This window comes from Pan troglodytes, chromosome 15, assembly GCF_028858775.2.
Source record: "Pan troglodytes isolate AG18354 chromosome 15, NHGRI_mPanTro3-v2.0_pri, whole genome shotgun sequence".
NCBI lineage: Eukaryota > Metazoa > Chordata > Mammalia > Primates > Hominidae > Pan > Pan troglodytes.
In genome coordinates, this window is record NC_072413.2 from 39,629,772 (window position 1) to 39,649,789 (window position 20,018).

The window sequence follows — 20,018 nt, forward strand, 5'->3', positions numbered from 1 at the left end:
AGCGATGCTGTTTTTTTTTTATGTTTATTGGCTATTTGTATATCTTCTTTTGAGAATTGTCTATTCATGTCCTTTGCACACTTTTTAATGGGATTTTTGAATTTATTTATTTGTTTGAGTTCCTTGTAAATTCTGGATACTAGTCCTTTGTCAGATGCATAGTTGGTGAATATTTTCTTCCATTCTGTGGGTTGTCTGTTTATTCTTCTGATTATTTATTTGGTGTGCAAAATCTTTTCAGTTTAATTGAGTCCCATTTATTTATTTTTGTTTTTGTTGCATTTTCTTTTGGTGTCTTAGTCATGAATTCTTTGCGTAAGCCAACATTTAGAAGAGTTTTTCTGGTGTTATCTTCTAGAATTTTCATGGTTTCAGGTTTTATATTTAAGTCTTTGATCCATCTTGAGTTGATTTTTGTATTAGGTGAGAGCTGGGGATCCAGTTTCATTCTTCTACATGTGGCTTACCACTTTTTCCAGCACAATTTACTGAATACAGTATCCTTTCCCCAATATACGTTTCTTTGCTGCAAAAGATACTTAGACATATACTTAACCAAGGGTGTGAAAGATCTCTACAAGAAAAATTACCAAAAAAACACAAACAAACAAACAAACAAAAAACTGCTGAAAGAAATCACAGATAACACAAACAAATGGAAACACATCCCAAGATCATGGATGGAAAGAACTGATATTGTGAAAATGACCATACTGTCCAAAGCAATCTACAGATTCAATGCAATTCTGAACAGAATACCATCATCTTCCTTCACAGAACCAAAAAAAAAAAAAAAAAAAACCTCCTAAAATTCATATGGAACAAAAAATGAGCATGAATAGCCAAAGCAATACTAAGCAAAAAGAACAAATTTAGAGGCATCACATTACCAATTGTGCTACAAGGCCACAGTAACCAAAACAGCATGGTACTGGTATAAAAATAGGAAAGTAAACCAATGGAACATAATAGAGAACCCAGAAATAAAGCCAAATACTTACAACCAACTGATCTTTGACAAAGCATACAAAAATATAAGATGTGCTTTAGAATTCAAAAAAATGAAAATTGTTTAATATTTAAATGAAAGTAATATAAATTTGGAATATCTGTTTTTCATCAGTTGGTCCTTTTACTATTTATTGTAGGTAAGTTCTAGCCTTAAAAATAGTGGTTCTCAAAAAATATAAGAAGTACAGAATCACCTGGAAGGCTTGTTAAAACAGATTCCTGAGTTTCTCGTCCAGTAGATCTTGGGTAGACCTGAGAATCTGCACTTCTAAAAATATGGCATTCTAAGGACCACACTTTGTGAACTGCTGCTCTAAAAGTGCAAGTGTTCTAAGTATTGACTTTATCAATGGTAACCACACCGACACTGACAAATCACCCAAATCTTTGACACATGAATGCTAGTTAGTAAACCTCAGTACTTTTAAGAAGTATAATTGAAATCTTATTGAGGTTATTATCCTCAACTAGTTGACCCGCATAATGGAAAACACGAAGAGCTCAGATTGTATTAAAAATAATTTGGATATTTTCTGATATTCAGCAAGTCAAACAACTATTCTGAAGTTGCTATTTCCTATATTATAAAATAATACTCACATAATGTTAATATTTATCCATAAAGTATTTGTCCTTGGAATCAAAGTGTTTGTACTGTTAGAAGAAAGACCTATACCTATCCAAAGTCTACTAAAAATTCTGATAATTGGTGAGGGGAAACCACAGTGTGCTTGAACTGTTTTATTTTGTTAGTTTCTAAATTGAATTTTTATTGTGTTTTATCATTTATTTAGTTTTCAAAAATAGTTGTCAACCACTAATTTGCTTACAGATTTTTCTTACATGGCTTGTTATAATAATACATCTATCACAGGACCTTTGTTTCTCAAAATTACGACATTTAAAAATTTCACCACATTCCATCATCCTAAATTTAATTTAAAATATTAGTAAGAAAAGTCATACAAAAATAAATGGAAATATTTATGAAAGAGCTTGGACAAGACAATATGTAGCAGCTTCTGTTATTCTTCTAGAAAGAAGTGTTCCTTCTTCTGCTTAGAGTTAATCTCTACTAGATAGGATACCCTACAAACTCCTTAGGTATCTTGCTTCAGCAATTTATTTACTTTTGTCTTACTTCCTTTGTGTTACCATAAGAAAATACCATAAACTGAGTGGCTCATAAACAACGTACTACTATTGATTTCTCACAGTTCTTGAGGCTGGGAAGCCCAAGATCAAGGTCCCAGCAGACGCATTGTTTGGTGAAGGTTGTTTTTTTCATAGATAGAGACCTGATTGTGTTCTCATATGATAGAAAGGACAAAGAAATTTTTTTTTCGTATTTGAGGCCTCTTTTTTTTTTTTTAAACAAATCAAAAATGGTTTGTTTTATTTACAATACTCAATGCATCTTACAGATAACATATTTGCATTCCCTAAGTCTTTTGGAAAGTAATTCCAGTTTGTGCAGTGAGTTTACAGGAAAATCTTAAAGATATCTAGTAGACATCTTAAACCTAAACTCTAAATTTTGAAAGATATTTCACACTATATTAATAGAGGACTGTTTTTAATTAAGAAAAACTAAACTCTGTAAATATTGCCCTCCAGTATCTTTAATGCAAATATAAACCAGATTAGCCTATGAAATAAGACCATTAGATTTGGGTGAATTATTCTGACCTCCCCTCCCCAATAAAATGCATGCATAAAGTAAACATGGTAAATTACATCAATCACATTTTAATACTTTTTTTTTTTGGACTCTCCCAACTGTTGTTTGCTCAATTGTCGGTACAGATAGGTAGGATTCCAGTCTGGAGAAACCCCTAAACCACTACACCCTGCCTCAGAGTAGGGAAGAATTTTCAGTATGTATGTGGAGACAGGCTGGATTAGGGAGCCTTTTGAGTGGCTTCTCTAGGATACCTTTCTTGCTAACATGAGCAAGGTTCCCCTCCAGGCCTGATAAAGCCTGAAGAGGTTAGTTATTTCCCTACTAGTTCTGGAAGCATCTTATTCATGCCACCATAGGAGGCTGTCTTCCCCTGCTCCTCCCTGAATCACCACCTAGATTTTAGTGCTTTCCGAGTTGATGATGGAAACCAGTTCCTGTTCAGGTGCCAGAAACTTTTTTTTTTTTTGAGACTGAGTCTCGCTCTTTCATGCTGGAGTGCAGTGGTGCGATCTCGGCTCACTGCAACCTCCACCCCCCGGGTTCAAGCGATTCTCTGCCTCAACCTCCTGAGTAGCTGGGATTACAGGCGCCCACTACCACACCCATCTACTTTTTGCAAATTTTGTAGAGATGGGGTTTCACCATATTGGCCAGGCTGGTCTCAAACTCCTGACCTCAGGTGATCCACCTGTTGAGGCCTCTTTTATAAGGACACAAGTCCCATTCATGAGGACTCTGCCCTCATGACCTAATCACCTCCCAAAGGCCTTAGCTTTTAATATCATGGACTATGAATTGGATGTGATTTGTCTGCACCAAAACTAATGCTGAAATTTAATTGCCAAAGAAACAATATTGGAAGATGGGACCTAGTGGGAGCTGTTTGGGTCAGGGCAGTGAATCCCTCAGGAATAGATTAATACTATCACATGGGAGTCATATTTTATTCTTGAGAAACTAGATTAGTTACTTTGAGAGCAGGTTGTTATAAATCAAGGTTCCTCTTCATGTTTGGTCTATTTATACACATCCACTAACCTTTCCACTTTTGCACCTTGTCTTGATGCTGCACATTGCCCTTACGGAAGCAAATATAACAATTTTTTTGTTATAAACAAAATATAAGCAAAAATAACAGAAGCAGCTATATATATAACTATATATATAGTTATATATATAAAACATAATTATAAACTTTAAAATCCAATCTTTCCCCCTCAATTCATAGTCATACCCTTTTATTTGCTGCTGAAACTACTTTGATTTTCCTTTAGGAAGTCTTTTTTTTTTTTTCATTCATCCTTAGCCATACCTCCATCTTCCATATTGCTGCAGGATTATTCCTTCTAAAATAGAAACCTATATTTATTATTCTGCATGAAACCATTTACTAGCTCCCTGCTGCTTATCAGATGAGGTAAAACTCCTTGGTAAAGTATGCAAATCACTCTACGTCTAGAACCAGGCCTCAAAATGATAAGAACCATATATAAATAAAAACCCACAGCCAATATCATATGACAATAAATGGGCAAAAGCTTGAAGCATTCTTCTTGAAAACTGGAACAAGACAAGAATGCCCTCTCTCACCATCCCTATTCAACATAGTATTGAGGAAATACCACATTTTCTTTATCCAGCCAATCACCTAAATAATAAGAACATATGGACACACAGAGGGGAACAACACACACTAGGGCCTTTTGGAGGGTAGAAAGTGGGAGGAGGATCAGTATCAGAGGATCAGGAAAAATAACTAAGGAGTACCAAGCTTAATACTTGGGTGATGAAATAATCTGTACAACAAACCCCCATGACAAGTTTACCTATGTAACAAACCTGCACATGTCCCCTGAACTTAAAATAAATGTTAAAAAGTAAAACAAAACAAAACAAAACAAAAAAACCAACATAGTATTGGAATTCCTGACCAGGGCAATCAGGCAAAAGAAAGAAATAAAGGGCATCCAAATAGGAAATCAAACTATCTCTTTTTGTAGACGCCATGATCCCATATCTACAAAACCCCATAGCCTCAGCCCAATAGCTTCTTAAGCTGATAAACGATCTCGACAAAGTCTCAAGATACAAAATCAATAAGCAAAAATCACTAGCATTCCTATACACCAACAGTAAAGCTGAGAGCCAAATCAGGAGCATACTCCCATTCACAATTGCTACAAAAAGAATAAAACACCTAGGAATACAGCTAACTAGGGAAGGTGAAAGACCTCTACAAGGAGAACTACAAAACACTGCTCAGAGCAATCAGAGATGACATAAACAAATGGAAAAACATTTCATGCTATTGAGTAGGAAGAATCAATACTGTTAAAAGAAATGTATAGATTCAGTGCTGTTCCTATTAAACTACCATTGGGATTTTTCAAAGAACTAGAAAATATTATTTTAAAATTCATATGGAATCAAAAAAGAGCCTGAATAGCCAAGGCAGTTCTAAGCAAAAATAACAAGCTGGAGACATCATGCTACTCAACTTCAAGCTGTAGTCCAAGGCTACAGTAAACAAAATACCATGGTACTGGTACAGAAGGACACATAGACCAATGGAACAGAATGGAGACCCCAAAAATAAGGCTGCATGCTACAACTATCTGATCTTCAACAAACCTGACAAAAACAAGCAATGAGGAAAGGATTCCCTATTAGATAAACAGTGCTGGGATAACTGGCTAGCCATATGCAGAAGACTGAAACTGAACTCCTTCCTTACACTGTATGCAAAAATTAACTCAAGAGGGATTAAATACTTAACCGTAAAACCCAAAACTATAAAAACCCTGGAAGACAAGCTAAGCAATACTATTCAGGACATAGGCATGTGCAAAGACTTTATGATGAAGATGCCAACAGCAATTGCAATAGAAGTAAAAATTGACGAATGGGATCTTATTAAATTACAGAGCTTCTGCACAGTACAAAGAAACTATCAACAGAGTAAACAGACAACCTACAGAATGGGAGAAAATTTTTGCAAACTATGCATCTGACAAAGGTCTAATATTCAGCATCTTTAACAAACTTAAACAAATTTACAAGAAAAAAATAAGGAATCTCATCAGAACATGGGCAAAGGACATGAACAGATACTTTTCAAGAGAAGATATACATGTGGCCCACAATCATATGATTAAAAAGCCCAATATTATTCATCATTGGAGAAATACAAATCAAAACCACAATGATACCATCTCACATCAGTCAGAATGGTTATTATTAAAGAGTCCAAAAAGAAAAAAGAAAAAGATGCTGTTGATGTTGTGGAAGAAAAAGAATGCTTACACACTACTGGTGGGAGTGTAAATTAGTACATTGTGGAAGACAGTGCAGCAATTCCTCAAAGACCTAAAGACAGAAATATCATTTGATCCAGCAATCCCATTATTGGGTATATACCCAAAGGAATATAAATCATTCTGTTATGAAGACACATGCATGTGTATGTTTATTGCAGCACTATTCACAATAACAAAGGCATGGAATCAACCTAAATGTCCACCAACAGTAGATTGGATGAAGAAAATGTGGTACATATATAGTATGGAATGGTACATAGCCATAAAAAAATGAGATCATGTCTTTTGCTGGGACATGGATGGAGCTGGAGGCCATTATCCTTAGTAAACTAATGCAAGAACAGAAAACCAAATACCACATGTTCTCATTTATAAGTGGGAGCTAAATGATGAGAACACATGGACACATAAAGGGGAACTACACACACCTGGGCCCATCAGAGAGAGGAGGGTAGGAGGAGGGAGAAGTTCAGGAAAAATAACTAAAGGGTAGTAGGCTTAATGCCTGGGTGATGAAATAGTCTGTAAAACAAACCCCCATGACATAAGTTTACCTATGTAACACAGCTGCACATGCATCCCAGAACTTAAAATCAAAGTTAAAAAACAAAAAACAAACAAACAAAAACACAACAGAGCCTAACCTCACATTATCCTGTGTGCCTACCGCCTTGTACCTTTCTATTTGGTTCATGTCATTCTTGCTGCCTAAAATACCCTTTTCTACCTCACTGTGTGGGTCATCCCTACTTATATTTTGAGATCCAACTGAAGTGTCCACTTTTGCAAACCTTCCCTGATCTGCCAGTTTATTACTTCCTTTTTTTGTAATACACAAACACACTCACACACTCACACTGACACACACATACCCATTTATTCTACTGTATTTCATTTACTTATGTCTTTCTTTTTTTCATTCCAGAATATGAGGTCATTGTTGATGGAAAAGAACACTTCATTATTTATCTAGCATTGATTTGCTTATTATGATCTGCCTATACTCAGAAAATTATAGGTTTAATGCAAGGTACAGCTAGGTTTCAGGATCCTAATGAATATCCACTGGCCTATGTTTTAATCCATAATCCAATTCACTTCCTCTTCAAGAAAGAATACAATTGAAAAATTATTATAATTCTTACTGCACCTGATTTAATTGTGAAGAAACTCATAAATTCTGTCCTGTTTAGATTAATAATTCTCTTCACAGCACTTCAAATTGTGACACATATTACTATGTTTACTTAGAACTGTAATTTATCTTTTCCTACTCAAATTCCATAAGTATTTTTAAAACAAACTTCTTTTCTCTAAATGTGGGTGAATCTCTGTTCATCACAACAAGGAATCTCATTAATATGCTTTGGAGAGCCAAGAGGAGTCAGGATAGTCTAGTTGTGATTCATTTGTTTCTCTACTTCTCTCCAAGCTTACAGTCTTTGGGCATCAGTTTTGTTTTGTTCTGTTTTTGTTTTACTAAGCTTAAAAATAGCAGTTGAAATACCTGATCTAAAAATTCCTTTTTAACTTTAAATTTTTATTCTGGGGAAATTCAAGCATTTCCAAATATGAATAAATGGAGTAATTTGTAATTATTACTGACCTGCATGCATTCATATTAATGTTTAAAGGCATATATTACTTTTTGTATAAGCATAAATAAAAAATGCAATTAATCATGTATTTATTTATCTGACAGACCTGCAGCAGTTACTGGATGCTGTTAAAGTTTCCACTACAGATGCAAGAAAAGTGTCCCACACTTTCTGTCTGTCTGATTGTGACAGCTAAGATTAAATCAGGTAGGACAGTAATTCCAGAAACATGGCTGGGAGGGAGATGATGTTCATGACACAGAAATAATCTTGTAAACAGCAAATATTTTGTTTTATTCCAATAAAGTAATCTAAAATTTGAATTAAAAATATATTTATAAAGTACTTTTCATCTTCTTAGGGTGTAAATACCAACAAAACATTTTGATTATAGTAACATAAATATAAATCACAGGGGCTATATGTTAAATTAATAGTAAATGTGAATTATGTCATTATAATTTTGACTAAATCAGAGATATAGTATAATTAAATGTCAGATTTGATAAAGTACTTATTCAGTTGGAGTTAAGCTTAATAGATTGTGTATCAAGATTGTTTCATCATTAGCTCATGTTTATGAAGCCTGAAAAAGAACCACTACCAGAATCAGAACAGGGAATAATCAGTTGCCTTTTTATCATGATTGCTAAATTTAAAAGACTTCTGATTGTCTTGGATTGCAGTTTCTTAAAGTCAGGTATTTTGTTTCACTTATTTTACAGTTATTAGCTTAGGACAAATAAAACAAAAACATATTTTAAAATAAATATGATCTACCCCTATTGAACAATATGTTCCATGTAAATTTTATGTATATAAACATATGGCTCTAGTTAATATTAAAATCAAAGAGGAGAGATTTAGGCAGGTGTTTGATTATCACAAAACCAATGGTTAAAAAAAAAAGCCTGGCACACTATCTTATGCATTGCAACACTTAAGAGATGAAATAATAAATAATAAATTTGAAAAGACAAAACATAAATTTAAGGATTCTTTGTACTGACTACATTTAAAAAACCTTACCACCTTATACAAATGTGATCTACATAGAATGTGAGACTCTGAATTTGCAGACTGGGTTATAGCTGAAACTACAGACACACTTCAGTACCTTGCGGATGATATTCACTCATTTTCTTTTCCAAAGTTTAACAACTTTGTTCAAATCTGTTTTTTTTTTTTTTAATGGGCTGCACTCATCAATGTTGACTTTCAATCTGAGCTTTCACTTCTTAGTGTATACCATGGCGTAGATGCATTGCACTAAGGCAAAAAAAAATAAAAATAAAAATAAAAGACTGGGCGCGGTGACTCACGCCTGTAATCCCAGCACTTTGGGAGACCAAGGAGGGCAGATCACGAGGTCAGGAGATTGAGACCATCCTGGCTAACACGGTGAAACCTCGTCTCTACTAAGAATACAAAAAGTTAACCAGGCGTGGTGGCCGGTGCCTGTAGTCCCAGCTACTCGGGAGGCTGAGGCAGGAAAATGGCGTGAACCCGGGAGGCGGAGCTTGCAGTGAGCTGAGATCGCACCACTGCACTCCAGCCTGGGCAACACAGCAAGGCTCCGTCTCAAAAAAAAAAAAAAAAAAAAAAAGCAAATGAGCCCCAGTGGGAGAGAGTTTACAATCAAGAAAGTGTCCAAGACTTTATACATTTCAAAAAACACAAAAATATTTTCAGGGAAAGCAATATTAGCTTTCAAAGAGTAGTTGCCACTTGAACTAAACATTTGCTCTATAATTATAAAATCACCTTGCATATTTTTACAAGCAGAATGTTTTCACATTTACATAAACTAGTGTAGGCATGGCCACTCTACACATATTTTCTTCTTTGACATTTAAAGTTTCACTGTAAGTTTCAACTTACACTGTAGTGTTCTGTGCAACATTTTCCAGAAGCTTCTTTCCTAACTATTCAAAGAGGTGCTCTTCTAATTCTGCAATTCTAAGAAGAGTCATTCTGATGGAGAGCAGGCAAGCCCTGAAGTGGGGCTAAGCCAGCCAGGGTTCTTGGCTTTGCCCAGGAAAGAATTCAAGGGCAAGCCAGAGGGAGAAGAAAACAGCTTTATTGAGGAGGCAGTGTTACAGCACCAGCGGTGCCACTGCTCCGTGACTGTTCCTGCAAGGCTACCCCATACTTAGAGACTAGAAGCTCGGGGCAGTGTAGCAATCACATTTATACACACTTTTAATAACATGTCGAGTAAGAATCCTCTTACCAAGGATAAATCAGAAGTTTTTAAATAACAAAAGCAAGAAAGAGAACCTAGTTGCATATTATGAAGACAACACAATAAGCAGAAATGAGTTGAGGTCGAGGAATCCATCTCATAGCTCACTGGCAATTTCCTAAATTTTTAATATATTCAGTAGTACTACTGAATCCAATCAAAGTTTCCAAGATGAGGTCAGTAGAAAAAGAAACTGCCTTATTCTAGTTCACTGCCTCACATAAGGGTCTATTTCAAAATTAGTAAATTTTTTATTTTTTACATTATGAGCATTTTCACATTTTAGAAAAAGTTAAGATTTAAAACTGCATCTCACCATTTACCAAATTGAAAAATAAAACCTTAGCGTATTATAAAGATCCATCATATGTGCCTGGGGGTATGTGCAAGTTTTTCACATTACTACTTGTCTTTTTAATAAATCATTCATTTACCCTCGTCTTATTAAAAGTATAAAATAAACTTCTCTGTGGAATGTAAGACAATGTTTTTGAAAATAGAGTGTTTAGTTTTAAAAAAAGCATTTCTAGATAACATAGAGAGAATTGTTTATGTATTACTGAATAACTATTAACTTAGAGTTTACCTTTATTCTTTGCTTTCTCCATTTTGTTCCGTTCTAGATACGTTGAACTTTTTAATGTGAAAGAAAACTGGAGACTGATAATATATCTTAGTGAATGAAGTCTATATCAGGAGGTACCTAATCCTATGCATGAATAAATGTAATGCTAATATTTTTACACTTTTGGCTACATTATTTAATATTTTAAAAAGTACTGAAAATATTCAACCAGAAAATGTAGCAAATCCTCAAATTTGTAAAATTATAAAAGGTAACGGTAATCAATGTTGGACAAGTTTGAAAACAATATAGAAAATACAATGCCATATAATTTTTCACAACGATTTCTCATGCAATTTCTTTTATTTCCTAAATTCTGTTGATAATAAAACTATTATAAAATATATAATAAGTTCCCATAATCGGTGTCATGTTAATTTTTCAACAATATGTTTTTTGGTTTTAAAATGTTCTAATGTAACTGATTGGACTCCGGTAAAGACTCCAAGATGGCGACCGGCAACCATCTTGGCTACCCTGACTCACCATTCCCGGATTCGCCGGTTCCCGCCATCCCAGCGGCCATCTTGGCTACCCTGACTTGGCATTTTCGCCTGTTCCTGCCATTTATTCCCGCCATCCCGACAGCCACCTCGGATACCCTGACTCAGCATTTCCGGGTTCACCTTTCTTGTTGCTGCCGCCCCAGTGAACGCGCATGCCCACTAAAGCACGTCACTAAGGCAAGTCACTCATCCATATAAGCGCGCTGCACCTTTGGCACAGCGCGACTTCCCTGGCCCACTCCCTGCGGGAGTGGCTCAATAAAGGAGATTTTTGTCCTCTTTGTCTCGCCTCTCGGCCGTACCTGTTCACGGTACCCCTCCATTGCATTTCAGTTACAATATTACAAAATGTTAAAACACGCCAAACTAAACACAAAATAAAACAATAATTTATGTTTTTGCATATCCAAGCAGAAATTAAATATATAATAGTTATAGCTTAAGTTAATAATTAAATTAATAGTTTAATGTTGACAATAGACATTTAAAGTGGAAAAATACTGCAAAACCATATAATGCAGTTTAAAAACTATTAAACTGATCACATTTTCTACAAATATAAATGTTCATGATTATTTTAACAAATGGATGGTAAATAATTTAAAATCTATATTTAATGTTTCTATATTTATTTTCATATTACCCTACTTTTATTTTCAACATATTTCTTAATATTTTTAACAATTAGTGTAACATTTTTCCCTCTAATGAGTTTTAAATACCTCAATAATGTGTAAGTACCTCAATAAGATTCTATGTGTGTGTATGTAAATAGGAGGTGGTTCCAGAGGTCTCAAAAAAGAACAAACTTGGGCTTGATGTATACAGATAGAGAGAGAGAGAGAGAGAGAGAGAGAGAGAGAGAGAGAGAGAGAGAGAGAGAAACTAGTCTGAAAGCCAAAGACCAGTTGTATAAAATCCACGGAAACTTCTTCGATTACTTTATTCTAAAACTAGCCCTTTTAAAGGGGAGCTAATTTAAGGTACAAAACTTCTAAAAAGCATTTTGAGAACAAATCGCGTCTGAGGAGAATAAGTTGGATATGAAAATTTTGCTTAAATTTCATGTTTGAATTAATATATAATTTGGTATATGTATTATATATAATAATATATATTATATATATTTAATATGAGGGAAAATAAAAACATTAGTAGAATATTTTAGGCATCTTCTCAAGGATTTTATCTCAGGAAGCTTTTATGAGCAGATTTTCTTGATTAAAAAGTAGTTTGAGAAACTGGGTTATCTGTACTGTACTTTAATGTGAAATTAATCATTCATTACATGATTTGAGATAGACTGACAGGGAATAGAAATGTTATATGGAGTACCTACTTCTACTGGGTAGTTTATATACAGGCAGTCATTAAAGCCTGTCAACCCTAAATATAAATATTCTCATTTCTATTTGATATGCATTATAACTTGAGGATTCGGGTGAGTTAAATGATTTACACAAGTAACACAGTGAATCTCAGAACCATGATTCAAACTCAGGTTTGTTTTATTCCAGAACTTTGTTTAGTAATACCCTGGGCTGTATCTGGTACTGCAGTAAAAGACTTCATACAGATGTTTCACAAACTACCTCCCAAGGCAGTTAGAATGAATGTGGGAAAAATAAACCAGAAACTAAGTGCAACAGAGAAGCTATTATTGGAGTTAATAGGAGGTGGTTCCAGAGGTCTCACAAAAGAACACACTTGGGCTTGATAACAAATTGTAGTTGGTGAAATAAAAACAAGATCATAATGTAACAACTAATTTGTTGGTCTATTAACCTCTACTAGATGGTAAGCTCTATTATGAGGGACAGAGGCCATGAAAATTATGGTTAGTCTTCTTTCTCCAGTGCCTGGTGCAGGGCACTGGCTATAACAAGGCTTTCATGCACGTCCCTGTGAAGAGACCACCAAACAGGCTTTGTGTGAGCAATAAAAGCTTTTAATCACCTGGGCGCAGGCGGGCTGAGTCCGCAAAGAGAGTCAGCGAAGGGAGATAGGGGTGGGGCTGTTTTATAAGATTTGGGTAGGTAAAGGAAAATTACAGTCAAAGGGGGTTCGTTCTCTGGCAGGCAGGAGTGGGGGGGGTCGCAAGGTGCTCAGTGGGGGTGCTTTTTGAGCCAGGATGAGCCAGGAAAAGGACTTTCACAAGGGAATGTCATCACTTAAGGCAAGGACCGGCCATTTTCAAGTCTTTTGTGGTGGAATATCATCAGTTAAGGCAAGGACCGGCCATTTACACTTCTTTTGTGGTGGATTGTCATCAGTTAAGGCGGGGCAGGGCATATTCACTTTTTTGTGATTCTTCAGTTACTTCAGGCCATCTGGGCGTATCCGTGCAAGTCACAGGGGATGCGATGGCTTGGCTTGGGCTCAGAGGCCTGACAAAGGCATTCAAAGAATTTACATGGAATGAACAAAACTGCAAGCAGAGAAATAAAGAACACTGTGTGGAGAAAGAAGTTTGATGCTAACCAGTCACAGAAAGGATTCCCTTTCATTACAGAAGTCACAGCCACTAAGAGCTGAGATACAAATCCAAAAGAACTTTAACACGAAGCTAGCCAAAAGATTGCATTCAGTTACAGGACCAGGAATACTATGGAAGCAAAAGATGAGTTAAAAAAGAACAGTAACTCAGTCTTCTCTCTAAACGGCTGTGATTTAAAGGGGAAAAGAAAAAGAACCAGTGAAGAGATTAAAAGGCAAATTACCTAATCATGTTTTAGAAATTTTTAAAAAAATGACTGTTCCAAAAGAAATTATCTGATTTCATGTAAATAAAACTTATCACACATCATTTATTTTAATAAAAAGGATCTTTAATAAAATAAATTAAAATTAATTCTTCCTTCTAAATCTATGGGGGCTTGTAAGAAAGTCCAACCATGTGGTTACAACGACGTGAGAGTGTCTCATTACTGCCGACTTGTGGCCACCTGCCTGAAATTCAAGGACAGAGTTTCAAGATGAATAATTAAGAAGCTGAATCTGCCTCAACCTTGAAGACAGATTCAGTTTTCTAATTTGGCGCTGGAAGCCATTATCCATAGCAAAGCAATACAGGAACAGGAAACCAAATACCACATGTTCTCACTTATAAGTGGGAGTTAAATGATAAGAACACATGGACACAGAGGGGAACAACATACACTGGAGCCTTTGGGAGGGTGGAAGGTGGGAGGAGGGAGAGGATCAGGAAAAATAACTAATGGATACTGGGCTTAATGCTTGGGTTATGAAATAATCTGTACAATGAACCCCCATGACACAAGTTTACCTGTGTAACAAACCTGCACATATACTCCTGAACGTAAAATAAAAGTTAAAAGCTGGGCACGGTGGCACACACCTGTAATCCCAGCACTTTGGGAGAGCAAGGCGGGTGGATCACCTGAGTTCAGGAATTCGAGACCAGCCTGGCCAACATGGTGAAACCCAGTCTCTACTAAAAATACAAAAAGTTAGCTGGGCCTGGTCGTAGACGCCTGTAATCCCAGCTACTCGGGAGGCTGAGGCAGGAGAATTGCTTGACCCTGGGAGGTGGAGGTTGCAGTGAGCTGAGATCGTGCCACTGCACTCCAGCCTGGGTGACAGAGTGAAAGCTCCATCTCAAAAAATAATTAATAAATAAATAAATAATAAAAGAAAAAATAGAAGTTAAAAAAATAAAACCTGTAAAACTAAAGCTAAGAAGCCAAATCTTTGTTATGTAATTGTATGGCAGATGCACTTGATAGCAATAACTCAAGCATACCCTGAGAAGGTCCCTATGGTGTAAGAAGAAGGTTTGTTTGGAGTTCTGACCTAAGAAATTCAGGAGTGGCCAACCTGGAGATTCACTCCTTAAGGATGGAGGACTTCTGAACCCCTCACCCACACCTTGGAACTCAGGCCATAAAGGGGACTGAGGACGTTTGTTTCGGGTAAAACGGAGGTTGCTAGCTAGAGATTCCTAAATGAAAATGCTACATATCCTGTATGCTTTTTTATAAACAGTAGCAGTTTTCCTGTCCAGCCCACCTGGCCTGAACTATATATAATTCCTCAATAAACGCTGTGTCTGATTCATTGGCTCAGGGTCTCTCCTTCTGCCTCTCAGACACGATGTCAGATATCATCCCTATTGGAGTTAATAGGGGTCCGGCACGACAATAGTTCTTAATCAGGCTTTTAACATAAGTATGTTGAAGAAATGAATTCCATAGACATTCAAACAGCTTATTACTTCCATCTAATATGATTTGGTGCGCCTACCTGAAATCCTAAATCAAGTCATAACAACAATTACTCTGATGTTTTATTTTTAAGATAATTGCTTTACGACTAGATTCATTTTAGAGAACAGTTTCACTATCTAGTGGAAATCTTTTTGAAATGCTATCTATACACACACATAAATTAAAAAAATATTTCTTTCAAAGGCTAAAGCTAGGTGTGAATAATTGTTCAATAGCATTATCAAAGATACAAAAAAGGAAAATATAAAATATAGTACCATGCTTATTCAATTTGGTATTCAAGGCTAAGAATGATTGAGGTGCCCCTGCTTCCCATATGTATTAACACAATTTGCCAGAAAGTCTACTGTTTATAAATTAAGTTGGCTTCATATTCCTGATGTAGGCTGCTAGTCATTCATACTTTAGCTTAAATTAGTCTGATATAATTTATTTTTTATTAAAAGCTCAATTAGATTTATCTACTATGACTCAATGGAGTTTTGATGAGAAGTAGGAATTGTAATAGCTTAGAATTCTTCTTTGGGTCAGATAGCCCTCGAGAGCATGATGCATTTTGGGGCCCTTGGATAACTAAATAGGAGCACCAGACAAATATGAGGAGTTAACATCAAGGTATCAGCAAATAAGCAAGAAAAAAAAATATGAATGGAGATGAAAGATAAAATTTACTTCTAACTTTCAGTATTAAGAAATGTCCTTTCTCTACAGCAATGCTTATCTCCGAAGTAATTCCTTTCCTCTGAGCTCTCTCAAAAAGTCTCTGCTGAGGATATAATCTCTGAAACACATTGTATTTGTGTTTCAAAAAATTAGGTTCAAAAACCATTTTTCTTAGTAAAATAAATGTCTACTTCTGTCCAGTAATTTATTGGGTTCCCAGGGCTAGTTCCAGTTTTCATCAAGTAGACCTTGATCTTTTAGTTCACTATTATGATCTATAAAGGTTAAAATCTACAACAGAGATACAGAAAGAAAGGAAAGGAAATGTGTTTTATATAAATCAAGTTTAAAAAATCAAGAAACAATAAAATAAGAAAAAATATTTCTGTAACTCAAAAGAAGATTAAATACTAAATACATTTGGTTCTTTTTGTTCCAATGAGAAATCTGTTTACCTATGTATGCCAGAAATATGCTGGGGTCTTCAACTCTGTTTTGAAGTCAGTTGAAATATATATTTTGGTGAGATCTAGTTGCTAAAATACAATGTATTCTAGGAGTTCAAGGTCAGTTGCAACATTGGAAACATGCTCCTAATATAAGCACATTTCGTTTTATATTTCAAAACTATGTAGATTAAAAAAAATTTCAATGTTTGGATTTCATTTATTCTGTTTAACTCAGATTTGTTTTTAATGATATCCCTTCATTTCAGAAACTTGTATTTCCTTGTTTCTTCATACCAATTTCCAGTCTTGAACTGTCAGATAACTTATATTACATTATATTAGTAAAAATAATCAAAGTAGAAATAACTTAATAGTGATTTCTCACCCAGGAAATTTGAAGGTAAGATATTTCCAATTTACAGTAAGCTTCTTCAGTTACATATAAAACAAATTAATGAATTAAAGTGATAACTTACCACATACTTTAATCCATGTAAATAAAATGCATAAGATGTGCAAACTAATTAACGCCATTAAAAAAAACTAGATCATAACTTTTTTACTACCTTAAAGAGAAACTCAAATATTAAATAACAATATAAACAGAAACTCAGTTAATCTTTTGATATTCATCACTTTAACTGAAAAACATTCATATCTCCATTAATTACCTGAAATTAGCAAAATACTCTTTCTTTCCCCAAATCTTGGATTATTCTGGGAAGATAGGCAAACCAACACTTATCACCATTGGTCCTCAGAAAAATGACCTGGGAGAACAAGAAAATTGACATTATTTTAAAAGTGATTTGACATAGGCAGTAAATCAGGGGACACATTAAGAAAGTAAGGCAGATATACTATAGAGGTAAAGAGTTAAATCTAAATTATTTATGAAAAAATACTTCTTTTTAAATGTTAATGTTTAAAAGAACCCTATTCTAGAAGGAACTTGTTTGAACTTTTAAAAGTATGCCAACCTTAGAGTGGCTAATAACAATAGTTTTATGAGCAAACTAGAAATTGTTCTTGCAAACATCCTAGTTTTTGACCTGCTAGGGAATAAAATTTAAAGAAAAAAAAAAACTTTGCTAGCTCTGACATCATTGGGAAATAATATGCTGGTCTCTCTCCCGAGGTCTTGCCGTTTTCTAGCAAGAATCATGAAACAAAATAGAACCTTTCTTCTTTCTCCCTCTTTGCAAATTCTAATCAGCTCGTGTAGGAGGGGAAGGAGCAAATGCTGAACCGGGAGAGTGAAAGTTATCTGGTTTTAGCAGAGATTATTGAGATAAAATGAGGAAAGTAGAGGAAAGCACTTTCAAATATAATGCATGATACGCAGGAAGGCTACAGGAAACGGAAAGAAGTGTTTTCCTGGGCCTGGTAGGGCTTGAAACATGAAAGAACAATGAAAAGTTAAGCATTAAGCATTATTACTCCCAGCATTAAGGAAACGTTGATTTCATCTTTCTCAAGCTGAAAACACACACACACAGTTTCTGAAACACACAGACAACACAAATTCCAGTATATATTTGAACTTTGTTTTGTCCCAACCCTTGACTTCTTACAGCTAGGTCAGTGTGTCCCCTCCCTACCTCAGTCTGGACACCATAAAAAAGAAAACAAAAAGTTATTCAGCCCAGCGATGCAAGGTCTTCGGGTTTCTCATTCAACATTTTATACTTTCATCCCTAAGGTAACGGAAAATCCTCATCGCCTAGACTTTCATTGGTTCCTATCAGCTCAGCTGGAAAGGGTGGCAAGTGGGACAATCCTGAAGAAAAAGGAGTCACCCCCACGTCCTAAAGTACTTGGAAGTGCTCGCTGGGATCTGCCTGTACTCCAGGTTGGTGCAACTCCACCGCCCTCCAGTGAAGTCCCAGAAGCGATCAAGTTTAAAGTGAAAGGGGGATGGAAGCATTTTTTCTCCCTATGCCTTCGGAGTCTGTGGCTTCAGTTTGCTGCAGGTTCTCTCCGTGGACTTCTCAGAAACCTCAATTTTCCACTTCGAGGGACAGAAAGCTACAAGGAAAACGCTGATGGCTTTGGTGGAGATTCTCCTGGACTTCAGTGGTGTCCTCTGGTACATCTGTCCGAGGTGTCCCTTTGGTTTATTTCTGTGATCTTCCTGCGCAGTCCCTCAGCGGCTCGGAGTTTGGCCTTCCAGCTCTCCAACTCAGATCCTGAGCCTCCTAAGCTCCCGCGGAGACCCTGAAGTCCCGGATCTGGCGCCGCTCGCCGACCTGGAGGGAGGCTGCACCGCTGAAGTGCAGTCTCGGAGCTGCGCTCCTCTGGAACAAAGCAGCCAGACGTGGCTTGAGTGGATTCCTAAGCCAAGGATTGGATCCGGAGTACCAGGGGCAGAGAGGGGGAGCAGAGGAAAGAAAGGAGATGTGAGCAGTTTCCACCTAAAACACTTCACTCCTCGTGTTCTTCCCCGACAGAGATAGCTGTGTGGTTCTTCCTTACGCGTGGGTGCAGGTGTGCGCGCTTGGGGTGAGCCCATGGTTGTGCTCGAGTATACGGGCGCCTGTGCACCTCCAGGGCAATGGTAAAGCCTGGCAGAGCTCTTTTTGGAACAAAATGAAGGAGCTCCGTATCCACGGAGGCCACCCGTATGGGCCTTTGCCAAGTAGGGCAGAAGAAGCCCTTGTTAGCCAGCTTCCCTTTGCAACTTCCTACTCTTCCTTTGGGTACAGACTGGTGTCTGGGCTAGCTAGGATCACAGCTGAGAGCGAAGGTGCGCTCAGTGTCCGAAGACCACGTGCTGGTGAACCCACAGTGAGAAGCGAAAGGGTTTCAGGACTCTAGCACAAAGGAAGAGCAAGATTTCACTCAGGGTTTCTTAGAAGAAAGAGTTAACTTTGCTTACTGGCTTTTCCAGGATGGAGGGAGTGGGGATAGGGTCGGGGAGAGAAGCACTGGGAGTCTTGTCGGAGTCTCAAGCAAAACCAGGCGAGGGCTCCGGGCAGATCCATTCCCGCAGGGCCCTGTCTAACCTCCTTTCCAGTCGCACCTCTTTCCTGCTTTAGACCGTGCGTCTGTGTCGGTGACCTTAGAGACTAGGTCTGGCTTACGATGACTGTTGGGCTCCCTTTCTGCCCTTCACATAGTAAAATGTGACCAACTGCAGTATTCGTAATGTCTGATGCTGAGCTGAGTTGATTCCCAAATATAAATGTTCTTTTCAGAATCCGCTCCCATCTGATTAGTAAGCAAATCACCACCCACAACTAAGGGGACAGCGGAAGCCAGCCTCAGATGACTGAAACCCCCAAGTCAGTAGCTCTCCTCAAAATTTCCGGCGGGTTATTATAGCTAATGACTTTTCCCACCGCCCTAAGCAGCCGAAGCTTGACTCAGTGATGATTCTCTCTATCCCGTAACTGCGAGGAAGTGGGCGATCAGCAAATTGCCCTTTTGCAGGAGGCTGGGGACGCCCCTGGAAGTTCGCTTTCATTCTCCAGGTTTTCTGCCTTTTCCCTTCCCCCTTCCTGCAACGCCCCCGCGCCTCCTCAGCCTGGGGATTTCCTGGCGCTTCGCCGGCCCTCTCCGCACCCCCCTGATAAATCGGTTCAGAACCAGTCTGGCTGGGAGGCCCGAGGGCTGACAGCAGCGGAGCGGCCCCGGCCGGGGTCTCACGGACTCTCGGGGTCTGGCCGACACG

At 37.1% G+C, this 20,018-nt stretch overlaps 1 long non-coding RNA gene and 1 other non-coding gene across 2 annotated transcripts; one reads left to right on the top strand and one right to left on the bottom strand.

The window, feature by feature from the left end:
• Positions 1–7,698: 7,698 nt before the first annotated feature.
• On the top strand, positions 7,699–7,828 carry LOC112205481 (small nucleolar RNA SNORA31). The gene has a single exon (XR_002939433.1). It is a non-coding gene; the product is annotated as a small nucleolar RNA SNORA31 (small nucleolar RNA).
• A 4,648-nt stretch (positions 7,829–12,476) lies between these two features.
• Positions 12,477–20,003, bottom strand: LOC104002020 (uncharacterized). The gene is made up of 3 exons (XR_001709124.4): positions 17,947–20,003; positions 17,017–17,115; positions 12,477–13,649 (listed from the first exon to the last, which is right to left on the bottom strand). It is a non-coding gene; the product is annotated as an uncharacterized LOC104002020 (long non-coding RNA).
• Positions 20,004–20,018: the final 15 nt, after the last annotated feature.